Source organism: Pleurodeles waltl, chromosome 2_1 (genome assembly GCF_031143425.1).
Source record: "Pleurodeles waltl isolate 20211129_DDA chromosome 2_1, aPleWal1.hap1.20221129, whole genome shotgun sequence".
Taxonomy (NCBI): Eukaryota; Metazoa; Chordata; class Amphibia; order Caudata; family Salamandridae; genus Pleurodeles; species Pleurodeles waltl.
The window spans coordinates 328,100,789-328,124,922 of NC_090438.1; the positions used below are offsets into that span (position 1 = coordinate 328,100,789).

The following is a 24,134-nucleotide window of genomic DNA, read 5'->3' on the forward strand; positions in this document are numbered from 1 at the left end:
AAGAAACTTAGTGGAGTTATGGACATCAATAATCTTGTACTGTTGTCCAATGATGTGTTGTTCAGGAGGCACTAGGTTTTCAGTCACCAAAGTGAAACTGGCACCTGTGTCCCTGTAGGCCAAGGCCTCAACACCATTTATTGAAACTGTCTGCCTGTACTTATCCATTGTAAGGGGACAAGCAGCCAGTGTGGCAAGGCCAATGCCACTAGGTGTGACAGAAACTGTCTTGGGAGTGACTACCCCAGTTTCTACTATGGACCCAAAAGTGAACCCAACTACACCCTTAACTTGACTGTTGCCAGCAGTCCCACCACTAGTACCACTACTGCTAGGGGCACTAGAGCTTGATGTATTAGTGGTGGTAGGCTCAGGGGGTTTACCTGAACAGGACTTATCCCCTGGCCTATGGCCTCTGTTTTTACACACAAAGCACCAAGGCTTTTTAATGTGTGCACGTTGGGAAGAAGAGGAAGAATTTGTTTTATCCCCACCCTCTGAAGAGTGTTTAAGATTTGAAGTGGGATCTTTGGTTTTACCCTTATCCCCATGCTTATCTTGAGATTTTTCACCATCTTTCTTCTTATTGCCATCTTTGTCACCCCCTGTATGAACTTTTCTGTTCACCCTTGTTCTGACCCATTTGTCTGCCTTCTTTCCCAATTCTTGGGGAGAGGTCAGATCAGAGTCTACCAGGTATTGGTGCAACAAATCAGACACACAATTATTAAGTATATGCTCTCTCAGGATTGTGTTATACAGGCTTTCATAATCAGTAACTTTACTGCCATGTAACCACCCCTCCAAGGCCTTCACTGAATGGTCAATGAAATCAACCCAGTCTTGTGAAGACTCCTTTTTGGTCTCTCTGAACTTTATCCTGTACTGTTCAGTGGTTAAGCCATAACCATCCAGGAGTGCATTCTTAAGAACTTGGAAATTATTAGCATCATTTTCTTTCACAGTAAGGAGCCTATCCCTACCTTTTCCACTAAATGATAGCCATAGGATAGCAGCCCACTGCCTTTGAGGGACATCCTGTACAACACAGGCCCTCTCAGGTGCAGCAAACCACTTGTTAATGTCATCCCCCTCCTTATAAGGGGGAACTATCTTGTGCAGATTCCTGGAATCATGCTCTTTTTCAGGATGACTATGGGGAATACTGCTGCTGCCACCATGGGTTTCTAAACCCAACTTCTGTCTTTCCTTCTCTAGTTCAAAAGACTGTCTATCCAAATCCAGCTGTTGCTTTTTAAGCTTCAGTCTGGTTTGTTCCACCCTCAACTTATTGAGTTCCCTCTCTAACATTCTGTCATCAGGGTTGGTGGGAGGGACATTCCTAGATACAGAGGTATGATGGGAATGAACAGAAGGAGACCTGTCCCTTACAGAAGCCACCCTAACAGCTTGGTTAACAGAAACATTACTACCAGTATGGTGAGAATAAATGCTTTTGCTCTGATGTGAGACAACACTATTTGTATGGTGTGGCTCATCATCATTACCAACTATGCTAGACTGTCTAGTAATAGGCAGGCTAGGAAGTTTCTTTCCTGAATCTTTTCCTGGGGGAGTCCCTGAATCAGATTGAGAACTATTAGGTACTTTTTCAACAGATGAGGCACCTATGGCCTTATCCTGTTCTCTAAGCATGTTAAGTAACAGTTCCAAGGAAGGATTCTTCCCTGCACTCAAACCTCTCTCTATACAGAGACTCCTTGCTCTTTTCCAGCTAAGGTTGTCATATGCAAGTTTGGACAGATCAACATTTTGGCCTGTGCCAGACATTTTTAGAGAGAGTAAAAGTGATAGTAAAAGATAAAAAGTTTGTCAGAGCTTTTAGAAAGACAGAGAAAAAAACTTTTTAAACTTTTTAGAACTTTTTAGCAAGTTAGAAGTACTTTTCAGCACTTAGAAAAGAGTGAAAAGAGGAAATGCAAAACTTTTTGGCTATGTGTATATACACTGACCTTGTTTTGTATATTTTTCTCTTATGAAAAGTACAATGACAAGAGTGGTAAGTAGTCTCAAGCACTTATCCCACCACTGCACAACCAATGTAGGAGGCTGGACTGGCTTGTAGTGAGTACCAAGGGGTACTTGCACCTTGCACCAGGCCCAGTTATCCCTTATTAGTGTATAGGGTGTCTAGCAGCTTAGGCTGATAGATAATGGTAGCTTAGCAGAGCAGCTTAGGCTGAACTAGGAGACGTGTGAAGCTACTACAGTACCACTTAGTGTCATATGCACAATATCATAAGAAAACACAATACACAGTTATACTAAAAATAAAGGTACTTTATTTTTATGACAATATGCCAAAGTATCTTAGAGTGTACCCTCAGTGAGAGGATAGGAAATATACACAAGATATATATACACAATAGCAAAAATATGCAGTATAGTCTTAGAAAACAGTGCAAACAATGTATAGTTACAATAGGATGCAATGGGGAAACATAGGGATAGGGGCAACACAAACCATATACTCCAAAAGTGGAATGCGAACCACGAATGGACCCCAAACCTATGTGACCTTGTAGAGGGTCGCTGGGACTATTAGAAAATAGTGAGAGTTAGAAAAATAACCCTCCCCAAGACCCTGAAAAGTGAGTGCAAAGTGCACTAAAGTTCCCCTAAAGACAAAGAAGTCGTGTTAGAGGAATAATGCAGGAAAGACACAAACCAGCAATGCAACAACTGTGGATTTCCAATCTCGGGTACCTGTGGAACAAGGGAACCAAGTCCAAAAGTCACAAGCAAGTCGGAGATGGGCAGATGCCCAGGAAATGCCAGCTGCGGGTGCAAAGAAGCTTCTACTGGACAGAAGAAGCTGAGGTTTATGCAGGAACGAAAAGGGCTAGAGACTTTCCCTTTGGTGGACAGATCCCTCTCGCCTTGGAGAGTCGTGCAGAAGTGTTTTCCCGCCGATAGAACGCCAACAAGCCTTGCTAGCTGCAAATCGTGCGTTTGGCGTTGTTGGATGCTGCTGGGGCCCAGGAGGGACCAGGAGGTCGCAAATCGGACCTGAAGAGAGAGGGGACGTCGAGCAAGATAAAGAGCCCTCACTGAAGCAGGTAGCACCAGGTGAAGTGCCAGAAACAGGCACTACAAGGATGCGTGAAACAGTGCTCGCCGAAGTTGCACAAAGGAGTCCCACGTCGCCGGAGACCAACTTAGAAAGTCGTGCAATGCAGGTTAAAGTGCCGTGGACCCAGGCTTGGCTGTGCACGAAGGATATCCGCCGGAAGTGCATAGGGGCCGGAGTAGCTGCAAAGTCGCGGTTCCCAGCAATGCAGCCCAGCGAGGTGAGGCAAGGACTTACCTCCACCAAACTTGGACTGAAGAGTCACTGGACTGTGGGGGTCACTTGGACAGAGTCGCTGGATTCGAGGGACCTCGCTCGTCGTGCTGAGAGGAGACCCAAGGGACCGGTAATGCAGCTTTTTGGTGCCTGCGGTTGCAGGGGGAAGATTCCGTCGACCCACGGGAGATTTCTTCGGAGCTTCTGGTGCAGAGAGGAGGCAGACTACCCCCACAGCATGCACAAGCAGGAAAACAGTCGAGAAGGCGGCAGGATCAGTGTTACAGAGTTGCAGTAGTCGTCTTTGCTACTATGTTGCAGGTTTGCAGGCTTCCAGCGCGGTCAGCAGTCGATTCCTTATCAGAAGGTGAAGAGAGAGATGCAGAGGAACTCGGATGAGCTCTTGCATTCGTTATCTAAAGTTTCCCCAGAGACAGAGACCCTAAATAGCCAGAAAAGAGGGTTTGGCTACTTAGGAGAGAGGATAGGCTAGCAACACCTGAAGGAGCCTATCACAAGGAGTCTCTGACGTCACCTGGTGGCACTGGCCACTCAGAGCAGTCCAGTGTGCCAGCAGCACCTCTGTTTCCAAGATGGCAGAGGTCTGGAGCACACTGGAGGAGCTCTGGACACCTCCCAGGGGAGGTGCAGGTCAGGGGAGTGGTCACTCCCCTTTCCTTTGTCCAGTTTCGCGCCAGAGCAGGGGCTAAGGGGTCCCTGAACCGGTGTAGACTAGCTTATGCAGAATTGGGCACATCTGTGCCCAAGAAAGCATTTCCAGAGGCTGGGGGAGGCTACTCCTCCCCTGCCTTCACACCATTTTCCAAAGGGAGAGGGTGTCACACCCTCTCTCAGAGGAAGTTCTTTGTTCTGCCATCCTGGGCCAGGCCTGGCTGGACCCCAGGAGGGCAGATGCCTGTCTGAGGGGTTGGCAGCAGCAGCAGCTGCAGTGAAACCCCAGGAAGGGCAGTTTGGCAGTACCAGGGTCTGTGCTACAGACCACTGGGATCATGGGATTGTGCCAACTATGCCAGGATGGCATAGAGGGGGCAATTCCATGATCATAGACATGTTACATGGCCATATTCGGAGTTACCATTGTGAAGCTACATATAGGTAGTGGCCTATATGTAGTGCACGCGTGTAATGGTGTCCCCGCACTCACAAAGTTCAGGGAATTGGCTCTGAACAATGTGGGGGCACCTTGGCTAGTGCCAGGGTGCCCTCACACTAAGTAACTTTGCACCTAACCTTTACCAGGTAAAGGTTAGACATATAGGTGACTTATAAGTTACTTAAGTGCAGTGTAAAATGGCTGTGAAATAACGTGGACGTTATTTCACTCAGGCTGCAGTGGCAGGCCTGTGTAAGAATTGTCAGAGCTCCCTATGGGTGGCAAAAGAAATGCTGCAGCCCCTAGGGATCTCCTGGAACCCCAATACCCTGGGTACCTCAGTACCATATACTAGGGAATTATAAGGGTGTTCCAGTAAGCCAATGTAAATTGGTAAAATTGGTCACTAGCCTGTTAGTGACAATTTGAAAGTAATGAGAGAGCATAACCACTGAGGTTCTGGTTAGCAGAGCCTCAGTGAGACAGTTAGGCACCACACAGGGAACATATACATGCACACCTATGAGCACTGGGGCCCTATGTGACAGGGTCCCAGTGACACATACATATAGGCCACAAACCTATGAGCACTGGGGTCCTGACCAGCAGGATCCCAGTGACACATAACAAACATACTGAAAACATAGTGTTTTCACTATGAGCACTGAGGCCTGGCTATCAGGATCCCAGTGAGACAGTGAAAACAGTGACAAACACCCTGACATACACTCACAAACAGGCCAAAAGTGGGGGTAACAAGGCTAGAATGAGGCTACCTTCTCACAAGCATCAACAGGCGGAGGTACAGCGGCACCGGAGCACGAGGGAGCTGCATCCCACATGGCCATGGAGGGCCACAACACGGACTCTGAATGCACCAGTGGGACGGAGGGTGAGGGGAGCTTCACGTTGGCCACCGGATCACCAAGCAGCGACACGGACTCGTTCGACGATGTGGGCTCCCTTGTGGTGACGGCACCATCTGTGCCCCCCACCTCTACAGGTACAGCCGCCACCTCCCCTACCAGCCCCGCTCTCCCAGCAGCCCCTCAGCGTTCGCCCCCTGCCCGTTCACCCAGGAGGGTGGGCATCACCCTTGCCCCAGGCACCTCAGGCCCTGCCCCAGTCACCCCTGCTGCCCTCAGTGAGGAGGCCATTGACCTCCTCAGGTCACTCACTGTTGGGCAGTCTACGATTGTGAATGCCATCCAGGGTGTAGAACGAGAGTTGCAACACGGTAATGCATTCCTGGAGGGCATTCATTCTGGTCAGGCTGTCCTTCAGCGAACCCTGCAATCTCTGGCCTCAGCACTGATGGCAGCCATTGTCCCTGTGACTAGCCTCCCCCCTCCAACTTCCTCCACCCAGACCCAATCTCCTGTACCCCAGCCCATCCTAAGCATACCTACAGACCAGCATGCACACAAGTCAACACACACAAGTAGCTCAAGCAAACATAGGCACCACACACACCACAGGCACTCACGCAAGCATCACCCACATACAGACACAACAACATCCACTGCCTCCACTGTGTCCCCCTCCTCCTCTTCTCCCTCCTCCCTTCCAGTCTCGTCTACACACACACCTGCATGCACCACATCTACAGGCACCATGAATCGCACCAGGACACCCAGCACCACAAGCCGCTCACCTGCACTCACCACCTCCACTGTCATTTACACGTCCCCTGTGTCCTCTCCCAGTGTGTCTGTGACCCCCCATCCCAAAGTACACAAACGCCGGCAATCACTCACCCAACATCCATCCACCTCACGACAGCCTCCAGTACCTGCACCTGCATCCAAAACCGCTAAAGTGACACCTCCGACAACCACCTCCTCTTCCTCCTCTCCCAGACCCCCTCCAGCTACCCATCCCAGTGTTCGTCAGAAACTGTCCCTCTGTAAAGTTGACCTTTTTGCCCCCACCCCCCTCCAATTCATCAGTCCTGTTGTAGCGCCTCAGCCAAAAAGCCTCCAATTCCAGTGGTGCCTGTTCAAGGTTTGTGGAGTGCACCGGCCACCAGGGCAGGCAGTAGGACCCGGAGCCAAGGCACTGGCAGCCCACCCCCTGTAAAGGCTCTAAAATTGGAGAGTGGACGACGGGACCGTGTTAAGACTCCTGGTGGGAAAACAACTGACATGGGTTCCAAGGGGATTGGAGAGTCAGCTGTGACTCCACCAAAGGTGGGGAAGGGCCAGAGGAAGTCTCCCCAGCCTGTTGTGAGTGTCAAGGCAGAGAAGTGCGCCATCATTTCCAGCGGTCGAGACACAACTGCCAGCACCGTCGTCAAAAGTCCAGAGACCACCGCCGGAGTCAGTGCCCAGAAGGGCCCAAGTATCGTCACTGGTCCAGAGACCACCGCCAGAGTCACAGCCCAGGAGGGCCCAAGTATCGTCACTGGTCCAGAGACCACCACCAGAGTCACAGCCCAGGAGGGCCCAAGTATCATCACTGGTCAGGAGACCACCGCCGGAGTCAGTGCCCAGGAGGGCCCAAGTATCGTCACTGGTCAGGAGACCACCGCCAGAGTCACAGCCCAGGAGGGCCCAAGTATCGTCACTGGTCAGGAGACCACCGCCAGAGTCAGTGCCCAGGAGGGCACAAGTATCGCCACTGGTCTGGAGACCACCGCCAGAGTCACAGCCCAGGAGGGCCCAAGTATCGTCACTGGTCAGGAGACCACCGCCAGAGTCACAGCCCAGGAGGGCCCAAGTATCGTCACTGGTCAGGAGACCACCGCCAGAGTCACAGCCCAGGAGGGCCCAAGTATTGTCACTGGTCCAGAGACCACCGCCGGAGTCAGTGCCCTGGAGGGCCCTGGCTGCCACAGCCCCGCTGGGCAATGATGAAATGTCATGCCACACACCAATGTCCAGTGTAGAGAACGTCATGCCACACACCAATGTCCAGTGTAGAAGACGTCATGCCACACACCAATGTCCAGTGTAGAGAACGTCATGTCACACACCAGTGTCCACTGTAGAAGACGTCATGCCACACACCAATGTCCAGTGTAGAGAACGTCATGCCACACACCAATGTCCTTATCAGAACCGCCATGTCAAAACACCGCTGAACAAGGCAAAGACCGCCATGTCAAAGCACCGCTGAACAGGGCAAAGACTGCCATGGCAAAGCACCGCTGAACAGTTCTGAACCGCCATGGCAAAGCACCGCTGAACAGGGCAAAGACCGCCATGTCAAAGCACCGCTGAACAGGGCAAAGACTGCCATGGCAAAGCACTGCTGAACAGGGCAAAGACCGCCATGGCAAAGCACCGCTGAACAGGGCAAAGACCGCCATGGCAAAGCACCGCTGAACAGGGCAAAGACTGCCATGGCAAAGGACCGCTGAACAGGGCAATGACCGCCATGGCAAAGCACCGCTGAACAGTTCTGAACCGCCATGGCAAAGCACCGCTGAACAGGGCAAAGACCGCCATGTCAAAGCACTGCTGAACAGGGCAAAGACCGCCATGGCAAAGCACCGCTGAACAGGGCAAAGACCGCCATGGCAAAGCACCGCTGAACAGTCCTGAACCGCCATGGCAAAGCACCGCTGAACAGGGCAAGCACCAGGTAAGAATGGATGGACCGCCACATCAAGCATCCTTATCCCATGTGCAGCTGGGACAGTGACAGGACACGACCTTTCACGGGGAGACTCATCCAGTCTGGGCACCAGTCCCCCCCAGTACCAGTGGAGACCTGCATCAACTTGAGAGACTGTGGCTTTGCACTCCCCAGGATGGCACAGTGGGCAAACCACCCACTGTATAGACTTGAGAGACTGTGGCTTTGCACTCCCCAGGATGGCACAGTGGGCAAACCACCCACTGTATTGACTGGAGAGACTGTGGCTTTGCACTCCCCAGGATGGCACAGTGGGCAAACCACCCACTGTATAGACTTGAGAGTCTGTGGCTTTGCACTCCCCAGGATGGCACAGTGGGAAACCCACCCACTGTATTGACTTGAGAGACTGTGGCTTTGCACTCTCCAGGATGGCACAGTGGGCAAACCACCCACTGTAGAGACTTGAGAGACTGTGGCTTTGCACTCCCCAGGATGGCACAGTGGGCAACCCACCCACTGTAGAGACTTGAGAGACTGTGGCTTTGCACTCCCCAGGATGGCACAGTGGGCAAACCACCCACTGTAGAGTCTTGAGAGACTGTGGCTTTGCACTCCCCTGGATGGCATAAATGGGCATGGAGCCCCATTGTGGATCTGGCTTTGCAGTCATCCGGCTGAGGTGCCCCCTCTTCCTTTCCCCCTGAGGTGCCTTTAGTATTTCTATCTGATGCCCCGGCAGTGTTCTCTCCGATTGTGGTCAAGTATCGTTTGTGGGCCTCGCCCATGCATTTTTGGACTGATGGTGCACGGACATTGTTATGTACATATCTGCACTACTTCTCGTATTGTATATAATTATGACTGATTTTCAAATATATATCTGTATATTTTTGTATGACATGTATATTGGCACATTACATTGTTTGACCAATTTTTGCTTTGTGTTTTCATTCTTCCGGGGGGATTGTGGGTTGTTACTGTGATTTTTTGTGAATGCATTGGTGTGTATGTTGTAATATGCGAGGGTGGGGGTGTTTGGTGGGTGTCCCCCTAACTTTTGCCTCCTCCCTCCCCCATGTCGTAGGTGCAGTACTCACCGTTGTCTTCGGCGCCTACGTAGCTGATGGTCATAGAGGAGCAGAAACACAAGGGCAGGGAGTATTTGGAGTTCCGGCTCCATGGATTCCTCGTTCCTCGTGGGATATGTTCAGGTGAGCGTTTTCCCATAGCAAAAGCAGTTTCCGCCGTGTTTTTATCCACGGTGAATCCGCCCCGGAAACGGTGGCGGATTGGCGGGTTGTAATAGTGTGGGCAGTACATTGTCTCCCGTCTGTCTGTTGGCGGTGACCGCCGCGCTGCTTGTCTGTACCGCAGTGGCGGTCGGAGTGTTAAAATGGCTGTCTTTGTTGGCGGTTTCCGCCAGGGTCATAATTCCCTTTTTTTGTCCGCCGGCCTGTTTGCGGTATTTCCGCTGCTTTAACACCGTCCGCCAGGGTTGTAATGACCCCCAATGTGTCATGTAGGCTTACAAGTTTTCAAAATTTCAAAATATCTGCTCCATTTGTCCCCAGATGGGCTTTTAGCTGGGGTTGTAAACTGTGAGAAAAATGTAGACTCACCCCCACTGTTTGCCCCACTTTTTTTGGAAATATTACTGATTTAATGACACAACCACACAGGGGTGCAACTGTCCAGTGTACAATGTATGTGCTTTCACAACAAAAAACATGTAGAATTGGCTAATCCTAGCTTGGCATATTTAATTTACCTATAGGTCACTAGTATTTGGTACTCTCTGTATCCGGGGCCTGTAAGTTAAATGTCACTAGTTGACTGCAGCACTTATTGTGCCATCACTGAAGTGACGAGTGAAAATGTCACTCTAAGCCTGCCACTACAGCACAGCTGTTCAGTAATAAAACTGGAAAACTGACCTGGGAAAATAAACCTTTTGCTAGGACTAAACATTTATTTTTAATAATTATAAGTCACCCCTAAGGTAGACCCTAAGTGCCCGTTGAATCGGGCAGACATATTTACAACATAATACATATGTACTTAACATTTACATATCCTAGTACTGAAAACAGTCAAAGTCATTTTTCACTGTGGCAAGGCTAGCTCTCCCATAGAAAGGCACTGTGTTACTTTATAGCACCCTATAATGTACAACTCCAGTCTGGGAATAGCTAGAATCATGATTCAAGGACTCAAATTAATAGGGATTTACAATCTAATCTGACCGTAAAGCCAGATTTTAAAATCACTATTTTAAAAATTGAAAATAGCACTTTTAGAAAGTTGTCATTTTTCTGTCTAATGCCTTTGATGACCCCTTCTGAGATAATCCCCAACTGTGACCTGGCAGCCATTTGAGAGGTATGAATTACTCTCAGGAGAAAGAACAAAACAAGAAAGGCCCTGGCTAGGAAACGTTGTGCCCTCCTTCTGACATGATAGCCAGGGGATATGTCCACCAACTGTACAAGCTTCAAAGAGACAGTCACTTTCACAGGCATATGTAACAAACCTATGCATGCCCATGCCATTGTCCCAGTAGCCAGAGTAGCACTAATCCTAGTGGGGAGAAGACTAGCCCAGAACGTGGTTTACAAGGCGAGTTTCTCATTTCCCTAAAAACACCACAGCAGTGTGCCCAGAGCTCTGACCAAGATCAGCTGTGCCCTGTTGGATTTTTGGCACAGCAGGGTACTGTGGGATTGCTTAGAGCCAAAACCCCAGGAAATTATGTCAAAGTTGGTAGTCTTAACCATGGGAATTTTTACCTCGCTTACAATCTAGTGCCAGGCATAAAAGTGTCACCAATGGGTAGTGTTTTCAGAACACTGCCAGACTGCTCCCATTGACCCACAACTTCAGAAAGAAGACATACCTACTGTAACATGGGAAACCTCAAGGCCTCAACCTGCTCCCACCTAAACCCAGGACAGAAGAGACCTCCTATTAGGCTACAGGGGCAAAAAAAGTTGCAAGAAGATCAACTTCATGAAGAGTATGTCTGATCAGTGGCAACTTGACTTGATTTGGGCACTGCTGGTGTCTTCCCCTGGAGACAGTCCTGACACCCAAAGAATGACCCCAAAGTCCTGAGGCTTTTGCATAAGCGTCAGAGTATACTCCTCCTACCTAACCCTTAAAGCTGGGAATTAGAAAGTTTTTCAAGAACTTTTGTTATTTTGTTATTAGAACAAAAGGCTACCACAGGACTGCTGCTGAGCCTCAGCTGCCTAAATTGCATTGATGGTCAGACTGAACTTGGTGTTTTGTCCTGTTGAACCAAATTGGGTTTCCTAAAACGTTTTTAATCCAAGGTAGAGATCTTCACCATCAGAAGATACTGAAAGTATCCAGTCAATGAGGGACCTTCCCTGGGCTCGAAGTTTGAATTTCTCCCTCTCTGAGTTTTCCTACCAAAAGTCAGCTGCTGCTCCAGGACTTCACTCGATGTCTATTCAGCCTCGTGAAACCCATCTCGGCATCAGAAGCCTGCTGTCCCTCTTAAGATTTTTGACTTCCAAAAACATTTCCAAATCAGATGGTAAAACCTTCTACCAGACTAAACCTAGTCTGTGTATCCATCTCGGTCAGCCTTAACATTTGACTTTGAGAATGATCAGATACCTGAGATTTGTGCTTTTTGGTGCCAGCAACATCACAAACTCTGAAAAATAAAATATCTGATTCCAACTATCTGATTTTTACCATTTTGGTGTTTATATGCGCAATAATACTTTCTCTATTTTTATAAATTAGAGTGAAAATTGTATTTTGTTCTTTTTCTACCTTTTAACTGTTTGGTACTGCTAAATGATTTACACATTTTTCATCTGCTCTCTGCTACTACTTCCAAGGGATGAGCTCAGATTTAAGTTAGCAAAATCTACCTATAAGAAAAAGTGCAAGTGTTGTCACACACTTCAACTAATAATCCACATTCTCACTTAGGCTATCTGCATTCCCAAAATTTCAACAAATTGTTGATCATTGGATAAAGGAGCATTTCAAAAACAAGTAAACAATAAAAAGTGCCAGATCTCATTTGCCCACCTTCATGCTATGCACAGAGGGTATTGTCCACCCCTAGTGGGTTGGTTGCAAGGCCAGGCTCTAGGCCGATCCTCGCATGCAAAGCCCACTGCACACAAGTAACAGCTGTGCACAAACAGTACTGGTTGCCCCCACCTTAGTGCTGGTGCTGTTTGCCCCCACCACAGGCCTGGCAGATGCACACCAAATGCAACACTTAGAACTACATTATCAATACCATTAAGTAACAACACCTAAAAGCACAAAGTCATTAAATCGCAACACATATTTTCATCAATAACTGCTACTACATTCATAGTTGCCTCATAGTGTGAATTGTAATATGATATATAATCTGACCATTTGTTACATGTCTAATTGTGTGTGTTATGTTAAGGGTGAGATCATGATCATTTCATTTAATGTGCATGTTCTGGGTTGCATGGCTGTTCAAGACATGGATTGCAGAGCTAACCACAAGTTATCGATGTCAGTGTTTTTTTTATGTGTTTTTTCACCATAACTTCACTCTGTGTCTGTAAGTGAATTGTGTTTTTTCAACATATACAAATGTGTTGTAACTACTTCTTACTATTACTATACAGTTTTTGGAGTTAAATGTATTTGATTCATAGCAGGTGAATCTCATTCTGAAGCTGTAGTGCAGAAGTGGCACTCAGCCTTAAGAGAGATGTGTAGAATTTGCTGTATAAATGTTAAGATTGTTTATGCTGATAAATAGATGGGCATTAACAGATGTCATGGCTTATATTGATTTAGGGCAGAAAATGTCAGCTTTTCTTTTGAATGTTAAAACGTCTGTTCGGTAGTACTATCTTTGGTAGAATCTAGGAGATTTGGTTTTGGGGCACAGATGACATACATGTTAGCTGTCTCTAGGCTTGCCTCCCTGCTTGAGTTCTTACAAATGCGGTACTCTCTCACCTTTCTAAGTTGGAGCAGACTGGACTGTCCATATTCCCCTTTGAAGTTTGTGTTTGGTATAGAACAGCTGGTGGGTAAATTTACGCAAAGACACAAGCCAGAGGCTTGTTTTGGGGTGTTTTTTAGACCTTTGCGCCTTTCTAAGTGGAAGACATGCTTCTTTTTATCAGGGATACTAATGTCAATATTACTATGATTACTGAGGACTGTGGATGAACTGGAGCAAGGCTGAGACAGTTATGTTGAACAGGAACTCTGGTAAGGCCAGCTTCAACATCTGCTGCCATTGGTACTCATAATATGTTAGATAGCTTCATACAGATGGGAAGAGTGCATGTGGTAACAATGTCTATGACCTCATTAGACTTGAATAATACAGTGAATATCTTCCACTGATTGGGAAGGTCCCGATTCTGAAGTACTCTGTCTGCTCATAGCCCTCCTGATCTCCTTTTCTGTTTGTTATTTCTGAATGTTTATGGCTTCCCTTCCCAATCCATTAACGACCATGAGGAGTCCACACCTGGGGCCAAATATTGGTAAAAAGTGAAGGGGGCCATGCAGGCCCCTCCCCTGAGCCTCTAATAGACCCAGGGACACCATCCCCCAGGGTCAATTTCTTTATTAAAGAGGAGGGACCTCACTGCTCCTCTTCCCCAGCCTCTAAATGCCCCAAAGAGCCCATCCCGGGGTCAAGATTATTGAAAATGGGGAGTGGGACACACAGCCCCATTCCCTGAGCATCTAAAGGCTCTGGGGAGCCCACTCCCAGGGCTAGCTCAGTAGCTATGTCCCAGGGACAAAGTGGATTCACCTGCTCACATGGGCAGGGAACCTTGTGTGTGCTCTCGCTTGGTGGGAGCAAACTTGAATTTCCCACCAAGTGGGAGCAAACACCAATTCTGCTCCCAGTGACAGGAGCTTTAAAAATGATCCTACTCTCTGGAGGTAGGCTTTTAATCTGGCTCTCTGTCCGCACTGATGCGGACAGTGAAACAGATCAAAAGATTGCTCCTGCCCAGAGGGAGCTGCTGTCTCTGGGCAAGAGTGATGCTCGCTCCTGCTGCATGCTGGAGAGCTGGCTGGGGCCTTGAGGGCCTTGGGGATTTCCCTGCAGTCTCCGATGATGATATGGTAGATGCCCAGGGTGGACACCAGGGCACCCGGCTTTAAGTGTTCAGGGCCCCGGGGGGTTCCCAGGCCAAATCCATCTCAGGCCTGTGTGCCCCCCTTTTCCTTTATTATTAGAAATGGCTCTCGAGGATGGGGTCCCCTGGGCCCAACATGGCTCGAGCTGCCCCTTTCCCCTTTAATTATAAAACAAAAAGCTCTGTGAGGTGGGGTCCCCAGTGCATTACAAGGCTCAGGGAGGGTGGCTGCATGACCCCCCTTTTTAACATATATGTACGACCATAGAAAATGGGGTCCAGAGGGCCTAAAGATTCTTGGGGAGGGGAGCCAGACATCCCCCTCCCTTTAATCAAAAAAAGGTCCTGTGGTAGGGGATCTCCAGGGCCTAAAGAGGCTTGGGGAGGAGTCTGCATTGCCCCCTCCTCTTTTAGATTACATCTACGGCCCTCGGGGATGGGGTCCCCTGGATCTAAATCTATCAGTATGATTCCCCCTCCAGTTTATTTTAATATGGCCTTGGAGAATGGGGTCCCCAGGGCCTAACAAGGGTTGGGGAGGGGGTTAATGTGCCCCCCACCATTTAATTTAAAATAAAAGTGGCCCTCGGGGATAGGGTCTCCAGGGCCTAATAAGGCTCAAGGAGAGGGGGCATGCAACCCTCCTCCCCATTCATAAAAAAGTCCCTGAGGGATGGGGCTCCCTCCCCTTTAAAAAACACATGTTCTTGCAACCAACCACCCATTGCACACAGCCAAAGGACATGTGCAGCGTAAAGTTGGCTTTATATATGGCAATAAAATATTACTTTACATTCAAAAACCTTAGAAAGTCACTGAAGAAACCAAAGAATAAAGTAATGTTATAGTTAGGTGCATTTGTCATTGATAATATTAATGTTCCGAATGAAAAACACACCAAAAAAAACCCAGTAATAATTAGCAGAACTAACCATAATTAACACCCCTGCCATGCACTGCTTATGACTTCACATAGTACATCACTCATGACGTGTTCTATGACATAATTTATGACATAAATGATGACATTTCAAATGACATCATTGACGACATCACAGATGCCAGGACTGATTACATAATCTAAGCTTCTTTTGTACACGCTCCTCTATAAACATGTATAGCATTAGAGTTCTGAATGTAAGTACAAAAGAAGAAGAAGGTGGGCCATCATTAATGCCATTACAAAAACAACTCTCTTAGATGTAGAAAGCATGGGTTTTGTGCCACATTGACCCTGAACCATACATTTCACTGGTGGCATAGTTCACATTCATAATCAACTACAGATATATAGGAAACCCTCATTGCATACACTGTTCAATCTGCATACAACTGTGCAGAGACAGACAAGTTTAAAAAAATATTGAATGTCTGTTTCAAAAAGAATGCTGGATTACGGACAGCTTTTATCTGTACCAAATTCCTGACAGTCAGCAAACTTACACTATGAAATGATGGTAATATGAACAGAGACCTATGTACTTTAAACAGTATTCACTGAATGGAGAAAGTTTGCCCTGTACCAGACTGTTTGCAGACAGTGAAACTCTCATGAGAAATACCCTACAGAGTATTAAAAATTATCTACTAACAACAGTGTGCACTTTATGCAACACTTGGCAAAAAAGACAATATTCACTTAAAATAATCAACACCCGAAGGTGCTAAAGATTATACTATCTGCAGACTTCATACTGTGCTGAAAAATTTAAAGATAGCCCATCTTCTGAAGCAAAACAAGCATACTTACATAGCTTAATACCTGGTGGACACAGTCTTCTATGTTGAGTAGAAATTGTCATGCTGATATGATTCGAATAACTCAAGGCTGCTTACAATACTTAGGCGGTCATTCCGAACCTGGCGGTCATGGACTGCCAGGGCCGGGGACCGCGGGAGCACCGCCAACAGGCTGGCGGTGCTCCCAAGGGCATTCTGACCGCGGCGGTACAGCCGCGGTCAGAAACGGAAAACCGGCGGTGTACCGCCGGTTTTCCGCTGCCCTGGGGAATCCGACCCCCATACCGCCATCCTGTTCCTGGCGGTTTTGGCCGCCAGGAACAGGATGGCGGTATGGGGTGTCGTGGGGCCCTTGGGGGCCCCTGCAGTGCCCATGCCAATGGCATGGGCACTGCAGGGGCCCCCGTAACAGGGCCCCACCAAGATTTTCAGTGTCTGCCATGCAGACACTGAAAATCGCGACGGGTGCAACTGCACCCGTCGCACCCCTTCCACTCCGCCGGCTCCATTCGGAGCCGGCATCCTTGTGGAAGGGTGTTTCCCGCTGGGCTGGCGGGCGGCCTTCTGGCGGTCGCCCGCCAGCCCAGCGGGAAACCCAGAATACCCGCGGCGGTCTTATGACCGCGCAGCGGTATTCTGGCGGCTCCCGCCGGCCCTGCGGTTACCGCGGCCGGCGGGAGTCAGCATGACCCCCTTAGTATGCTATATGAAACATCTTTGCCCTGCTGGAATTTTTTTCTGCAGGACCAGACAACGTTGAGTGGAACATAACACACACAAATTGTCAAATATCACATACACACACAGTTACTCTTCAATGCAAAGATTTATAAGATGTTCAGTACCTCTTCTCACATATGATACATTAGGAGCACATGTGTTTTGTAAGCACTTACACCCATTAGCTGGGCCCAGGCTGTATAAAATTAGGTAGAAACGTAATATGGTAGTGACCTGCCACTATGTAAATTATAAAACAAACTAGCACACTCATTGGATGATGTCAACAGTGAATTCATCAATTATGTCATTTGTAATGTCATCAGTAATGTGATACATTATGTTGTAGAACATGTCATGAGTGATGTATAATGTGAGGTCATATGCAGTGTATGGCAGGTGCGCAGTTAGCTCTGCTAACTATAACTGGTGAATTTCTGTATGTTTTTTAGTTCAAAAAGTTAAGGTTGTCACTGACAAATTCACCTACCTATAATGTTACTTTAACCTTTGTTTTTTTCCGTGAAAATTAGAAATTATCAGGACTTAAAGCTGCTTGCCTTAGGCCACATCCATAGTTCTTCATTTTAGTGTGAAAGCCACACACTAGTAGTGTGGTTTTCAATGAGTGTGCAAAGTGACCACAGTCTCTGGTGAAATGTTTTTGTAAAGTAAAAAAAAAAAAAATCAGCCACAAGACCTAGAACATTCGCCCCGAGTCTTGCTTTTGAATACTTGAAAGGGTTTGTTTTAAAACTGGACTTACGGACATTGTTCAGCGCCTTTGAACTGGTGCACAAACGGGGCTAAAAATTGAAGCTATTACTTTACACGCAGACAATGGGCTTTCACAATCCACCAATTATGGTTTTGAGACCCACTAGGGGGTCCAAACCCACACTTTGGGAATGCTGACAAAGAATATGACTTTAGCGGTGGAGAAGTAATTATGTGCATACTGTATATGTTTTTAGAACAACATTGGACCACGTTTATTTTCACTGGCACAGTATAAATATACACACAAAGAATATATTATGGATAATTGTTTATTATGGTCTTACTAAATCATCAAGGCCTTTATGTCCTGTTTGTGCTGCATGTGTGCTGCCTTAATTTCGTTACTTGGTTTCTGTTAGCCATTGTACTCGTACTCTATGTGACATATGTTGGAGAAACTATCAAATTCCTTTTTTTTCTCTTCCTTGTTGCCTGCCACCATGTGATTTTTCCATGTGCACATTATTGTCCCATGTTCGGCCCCTTGCCCTCCCTCGGCCCTCGCCAAGCATTTCCTCCACGTTTTCCATCATTGCTAATTCTCCTGCACCAGTCTCCTAACAACCCTCTTTCCATCATTGTCCCCTTACCCACCAGACACCCCCACCCCTCCCTGACTTTGACCCTGTCATCTTCTCTGGCCACTGAAAATCTCCTTCCATATCAGTACTCCAGCAAATCAGCAGCATGTTTCAGAGCATCTGTGTCTTTCTGCCAGCCCTTGTGCTTCAACAGCCCACCTAATAGCTCCTGTGCATCTGCAGGCCATTAGAAAGCCCCTGTGCCTCTGTGTACCCACCTTTCTACCCTTGTGTCCCTGTGGCGTGTCCCTGTGTCCCACAAGGCAGCACCTGTACCTTTTTGTCTCACCTGTCAGACCCTGAGCCTCTGCAGCCCTCTTCCACCCACCTGCCAGCCCATTTTCCTCTATGGCCCACTCGTCACCCCTGTGCCTCTGTGCTCCGCCTGCCAGCTGCTGTGCCCCCATTCCCCATCTGCCAGCCCCTGTGCCTCGTAATCTCACTTTTCTAACCCCGTGTCTCCGCAATCCACATGAAAGAAATTCCTGAGTCTCCACAGCCCAACTGTCAGTAGCATCATTGCCTCCCATCCCAAACCTCAGCCCTGTGCCTTTGTAGCCTATCTCTCAATGCCTGTGGCACTGAAGCCCTCTGGTCAACACTTGTGCCTCTCCACTCTGTCTGTCCATCTGTCCCTCTGCATCCTACTTCTCAGAGGTCCCTGTGCCTCTGCAGCCCACCTGTCAGCAACCCCTGTGTCTTTGCAGCCCACCTGTCAAACCCTGTGTCTCTGCAGTCCATCTGTCAGCCGCTTTGCCTTTGCAGCCCACCTGTCAGCCTCATTGCGTCTGCAGTCAGTCAGTCACTGCCTGTGTTTCTGCATCCTGCCTGCTAGTAGCTCCTGTGCCTCTGCAGCCTGCCTGTCAGTCTCTGTGCCTCTGCAACCTATCAGTCCCTGTGCCTCTGCAACCTACCTGCCAGCCCCTGTGCCTCTGAAGCCCATCAGTGGGCACCTGTATATCTGCAGCCTACTTGTCAGCAGGCCCTGTGCCTCTGCAGTCCACCTATCAGTCCCTGTGCCCCTGCAACCGATCTGTCAGTCCTCGTGCCTCTGCAACCCACCTGTCAGTCCCTATACCTCTGCAGCCCAACTGTCAGCCCTTGTGCCTCTGCACCCCATGGGTGGGTGCCTGTTTTTGCAGCAGACTATGTGCCTCTGCAGTCCACTTGTCAGCCCCTATGCCTCTGCCGTCCATCTGTCAGCCCCTGCGCCTCTGTACCTCCTCAATGGGTGCCTGTGTCTCTGCAGCCTACTTGTCAGCAGACCCTGTGCCTCATCAGTCCACCTGTCATTCCTTGTGCCTCTACAACCCACCACTCGACCCCTGTGCCTTTGCAGCTCATCAGTAGGTGCTTGTTTCTCTGCAGCCTGTCAGGAGACCCTGTGCTGCTGCAGCCCACTAGTCAGCCCCTCTGCCTCTGCAACCCATCTGTCAATCCCTGTGTCTCTGCAGCCCACAGTTCAACCCCTGTAACTCTGCAGCCAAGCAATTAGTGCCTGTGCCTCTGCAGCTTATCTGTCAGCCCCTGTTCTACTGCAACCCAGCTCTTAGCTCCGCTGCAGCCTGTCAGCCCCTGTGCATTTGCATCCCATCAGTTTGTGCCTGTGCCTCTGTAGCCTCTCTGTCCGTCCTAGTGCCTCTGCAGCACATCAATCAGTGTCTGTGCCTATGCGGCCCACTTGTCAGCGGCCTCTGTGCCTCTGCAACCCATCAGTTAGTGCCTGTGCCCCTGCAGCCTCTTTGTCAGCCCTATGCCTCTGCGGCCCATCAGTGGGTTCCTATTGTCTCTGCAGCCCGCTTGTCAACAGCCCCTGTACCTTTGCGGTCCACCCATTAGTGCCTATGCCTCTACAGCCCATCAGTCGGTGCCTGTGTCTCTGGAGCCTACTTGTCAGCAGCCCATGTTGTTACTCTGCAGCTCATCAGTCAGTGCCTGTGACTCTGCAGCCTACCTGTCAGCAGCCCATGTGCCTCTGCTGAACATCTATCAGCCAATTTCCCACTGCTGCCCGCCTGTCAGCCCCTGTGCCTCTGCAGCCTACTTGTCAGCAGCCCCTGTGCGTCTGCAGTCCATCTCAGTCCACGTGCCTCTGCTGCCCGCTTATCAGCCCCTGTGCCTCTGCAGCCCGTCATTTAGTGGCTCTGTCTCTGCAGCCTACTTGTCAGCAGCCCCTGTGCCTCTGTTGTCCATCTATCAGTTTATTTGCCTCTGCTGCCCGCCTGTCAGCCCGTGTGCCTCTGCAGTCCATCTGTCAGTCCCTGTGCCTCCGCAGCCCGTCAGTTGGTGCCTGTGTCTCTGCAGCCTACTTGTCAGCAGCCCCTGTGCCTCTGTCCATCTATCAGTCTATTTTCCTCTGCTGTCCGCCTGTCAGTCCCTGTGCCTCAGCAGCCCGTCAGTTAGTGCCTGGGTCTCTGCAGCCTACTTGTCAGCAGCCCCTGTGCTTCAGCAGCCCACCTGTAAACCCCTGTGCCTCTGCAGCCGACTTTTCAGCCCCATGCATCAGCCACCCACATGTCAACCCCGAAGAATCTGCGGCCAGACTGACAGCCTCAGTCCCTCCTGCTCATCATTCATAATTTAATAGTGAGTTTACTGCGCGCTGCCTTTTTTACTGGCAAAGGTGGAACATTTAAGGGAACTCGGTGACAGGTTCTGGAGACATGAAGGTACACCAGGAGTATCAAAACTCATCAACATAGCATTAATGACCAAAATACATGTTAATCTTTGTTTATTCTTTATCGTACATGGTTTAGTTTGACAACAACAACGTGTTATTAAAAGGGAAAGTCACGAGGGTAGCCTCCATTGGTAAGGCAGATGCAGTGGCACAGTGCACAGAGGTCTGAGGGTCAGTGAATCCTGATTATTGATATATTTTGACAGCACCAGGGGACCAATTTCCTTCATTATACAAGAGCCTACACCACTGAGGAAAACGTGTCTTCATCACTTAAAACGAATCATTTCTAGTAGGCTAACTGGTTGTTTGTTTACTTTTGTAAAAAACGGAGGGAAATTATAATCTTTTAAATTAGTTTTTAGGCTGGTTTTTAGTGAAAGCATATCTCGCCGTTTTGATGGCCTGCTTTGTTTGCAAGGGTGTCAGAGTAGCTCTGTGCAGCTAACATTTGGCCAGAGGCCACTTTCCACTTTTCCTAGGAACAGAGGCATCTGAACAAAGGGTCGGGTTTGCGTTGGACTGTATATCCATATAAGATGGTCTACGTTACAATACGCGATACTTAGACACGTTTTATGCAGACTGGTTTCAAAATAGCCGTGTTTCCATATGTAAGTCGCGCGGCTGCAGAGCCTACAGGCAAATAGGCGCTTTACAAAAACGGGTTCAGCGCTGTAAAAAATAAAATTCATCCTGCAGAAAGCGAACGTGCCTTCTTCTGCTGTTGCAATTCTGAGCGGAGAAAAGAAAATTCAGGGCTTCCTGTTGCGGTGTGTGCTTTGTACTAAACACACGAGGATGCCTGTGAAAAAAAGGCCACAGGAAAAGCACAACTTGGGTTCTGGATACTGCCACCCGAACCATAACCCGAAAAATTATGAGTGGTGTTGAATGGGGTGCATTAGTGGGACGGATGGATGGATGTATTGCATTGGTTTTGGGTGGATGGATGAAGACGGCTGTCGGTTGCAGGAATAAGTACATTAAGTAAGGGGATGGGTGATTTAGAAACGAAAAGCTAACGGACAATGCGAAATATTGCTAAGGAGAAAGGAGGGTCCGGGATGGTTACTTATATCTATCTAATGCAATTATAAACAATGCGATTTAAGTTTTTATTAATTCCGGTCGGGAAACATGCCTTCTTCCTGGTAATTTAGCCCGCCTTTCAGCACGCTCGTGCAGGGCTCACTTATGACCACATCCCACCGGCATTCGGGGTGGGCAGCATTAAGGGTGCACGCGACATCATGTGTAGAATGTCAATTCTAAAACCCGGCACGCGCGATAAATACATTTACTCAGCTAACCCCGACTATCGCGCCGTTGTTGTCCCATAACCCCTCTCTAGTGCTCAGACTCACTGTGCCAGCTAACGGCTCACCGTGAAGTAAACCGAGCGGCGCTACATTACAAAACCCACTGCACCAGAAGTGCACGAGTAAATATTAACGGGAGCGCTTGACCTAGGGCGACACATGTTGCCGCTCACCGGAGAAGCGCGCCTCAATTCTCATTACACCAAGTTCACTCTCACAAACTACCTGTGCAGGATGATCGACAACTTACTGCTCACCAAAACGTATTTTATTTAGAAAACACTTAACTTACAGAACACCCACTGAGAAACCTCAAAGGACAAGCTAGCTGGGAAAAATCCGCTCAGCGCTGTATTATTGTCTAACTGGTACAGTCCCCACTGCAGTAGGCCCCCCAGGCTGGCATACCTGTGCCGGAGAGTCCAAAGGCGCTAGTGTCCCAGGGCTGCTTCTCCCCGCCGGCAGTACCTGTAGGAATCCTCCTGTTGCCCTCCTGTCGTGTTCACTTGGTGTCAGCAGCACAGTCCCGCGGATGGAGTGTCAGCCTTGTGCACGCATCCTGCGAACAAAGGCAGTTTGCGGATGGCATCGTGTCTTCTCTAGTCCCCCATTTCCATGTACTCTCTGCTTTAGCAGGGGGGCTCTGTTTGTTGGGGAGGGGCTCTATGCCATCTGCATGCCACCGCTGAGGGTCAGGTGAGGGAGGAGGAAAATGAGGGTCGGGGAAGGGTACACCTCCAGAGCGCTTCTAGTCAGGTAGTGCACAGATAGAATATAATGGACGCAAAGAGTCCTCTCCTTCCTCGGGATAGCAGGGGATGCCCAGAAAGGGTGGCTGGGGGTGTTCAGGGAAAGAGTTCGGCTTTCGGAGAGGACCCCCGGCTTCTCTTCAGCCTGGCAGATGTGGAGGAGGGGCGAGCGGAGCAGTAAGGTGTAGACGGCAGAGGACCTCCTGTCCTTTTACTACTCCAGGCTGCAGACAGGCAGGGGAGGGGGGCTCCGGGCTCCCGTCAGACTCCACCGCAGGCTCCCGCCAGCATCAGTTGAATTGCTGTGCATGTATCTCTGCAGAATATTTCTTAGCCGAGTGCTGCTGCCACCACGCCAGCGCTGCACATGGACCACTTGGTCGGGCAGGTGCAGTTAACCCTTTTTTCGCATTTCCTTCCACAGGAATAAAAAGAGGCTCAAGTGGAATGTTGATAGTTTCCGCTGGGTAAGAGAAGCGTACGTTACCAGAGATGCTGCTCTTCCTTTCAACGCAGGCTCTTTTGTGGTTTAACTGTAAAGCTGTGAACAGTTCAAGACCTCCGCTTTTTTCTGTGAAAAGTACGCGCATTGAGCTAAATCCGACGCCTGCTGTTCAACACATAAGCTGTTCCACAATTACATATTGCATCAAAAAGAACATCCTTATCAGGGAAAAGGAGCTCCTCCGATGAATTCCATGTAATATATTTTCAGAGTGGGAGGGGGCGGGACGTGTCCTATCAACAAGATGTTCGGAGACGGAACCGTCTCGCTGCCTTTGGCACGAGGACGCTGCCGTGCTCCTGTTGTACGCGAGTTCGGGGCGAGCTGTGGAATCGTTTTAATCAATTCTGAATCTGCTGGCTCCGAGAAAGCGGGCTCGGAGCGTTATGCAAATAAACTGCATCAGTGCTTTTAAGCTGCTCTTCACATGTGTGCAGATGAAACTTGGAATATTTTTTTATGGCATTTTCGATAAACGGTTATTGCCGACGAATATGAAAGCGACAGGCACTTAATGAACATCGTCCCGTCACAATATTTCATCCATAACTGCTGACTGAAGCACTCCGTTGCGTCTGCTACACTTAACACTTTTGCATATCAAAGACCACATTAGTTCCACATTTCATACCCCAGTTTAGGCTAGTTAAAGCAGGCCTGCGCCTTAAAGTACCAAACGCACTATAATGGTAGACTTCTATAAATGTTACATTTCTTGAAGGTGTTTGTAATCCTTGATAAACAGCTTCAGGTGCCTGAAATGAAGATCTCTTTTGCAAGGTATACAGAAGCAGTTTGTGTCCCGGGCGGTATTGCAGGATTCTTCAGTTGTTTTGGGCCCAGGGCAGTTATGCTAAACGCCATCAAAATCTATTGCAGTTCTCTCATTAGCCACTGAAATGATGCTGAAA

At 48.7% G+C, this 24,134-nt stretch overlaps 1 protein-coding gene across 2 annotated transcripts in view; it reads right to left on the minus strand.

The window, feature by feature from the left end:
• Positions 1 to 23,563, minus strand: part of HTR2C (5-hydroxytryptamine receptor 2C) — a 3,940,131-nt gene extending 3,916,568 nt beyond the window's left edge. Inside the window, exon 1 of one of the 2 annotated variants that reach the window (XM_069206051.1) lies at positions 22,378 to 23,563. The gene's annotated coding sequence lies outside the window, so the exon portion shown is untranslated. The remainder of the gene's footprint in view (positions 1 to 22,377) is intronic. The other variant, XM_069206060.1, reaches the window with a different exon arrangement.
• Between the last annotated feature and the right edge of the window lie 571 nt (positions 23,564 to 24,134).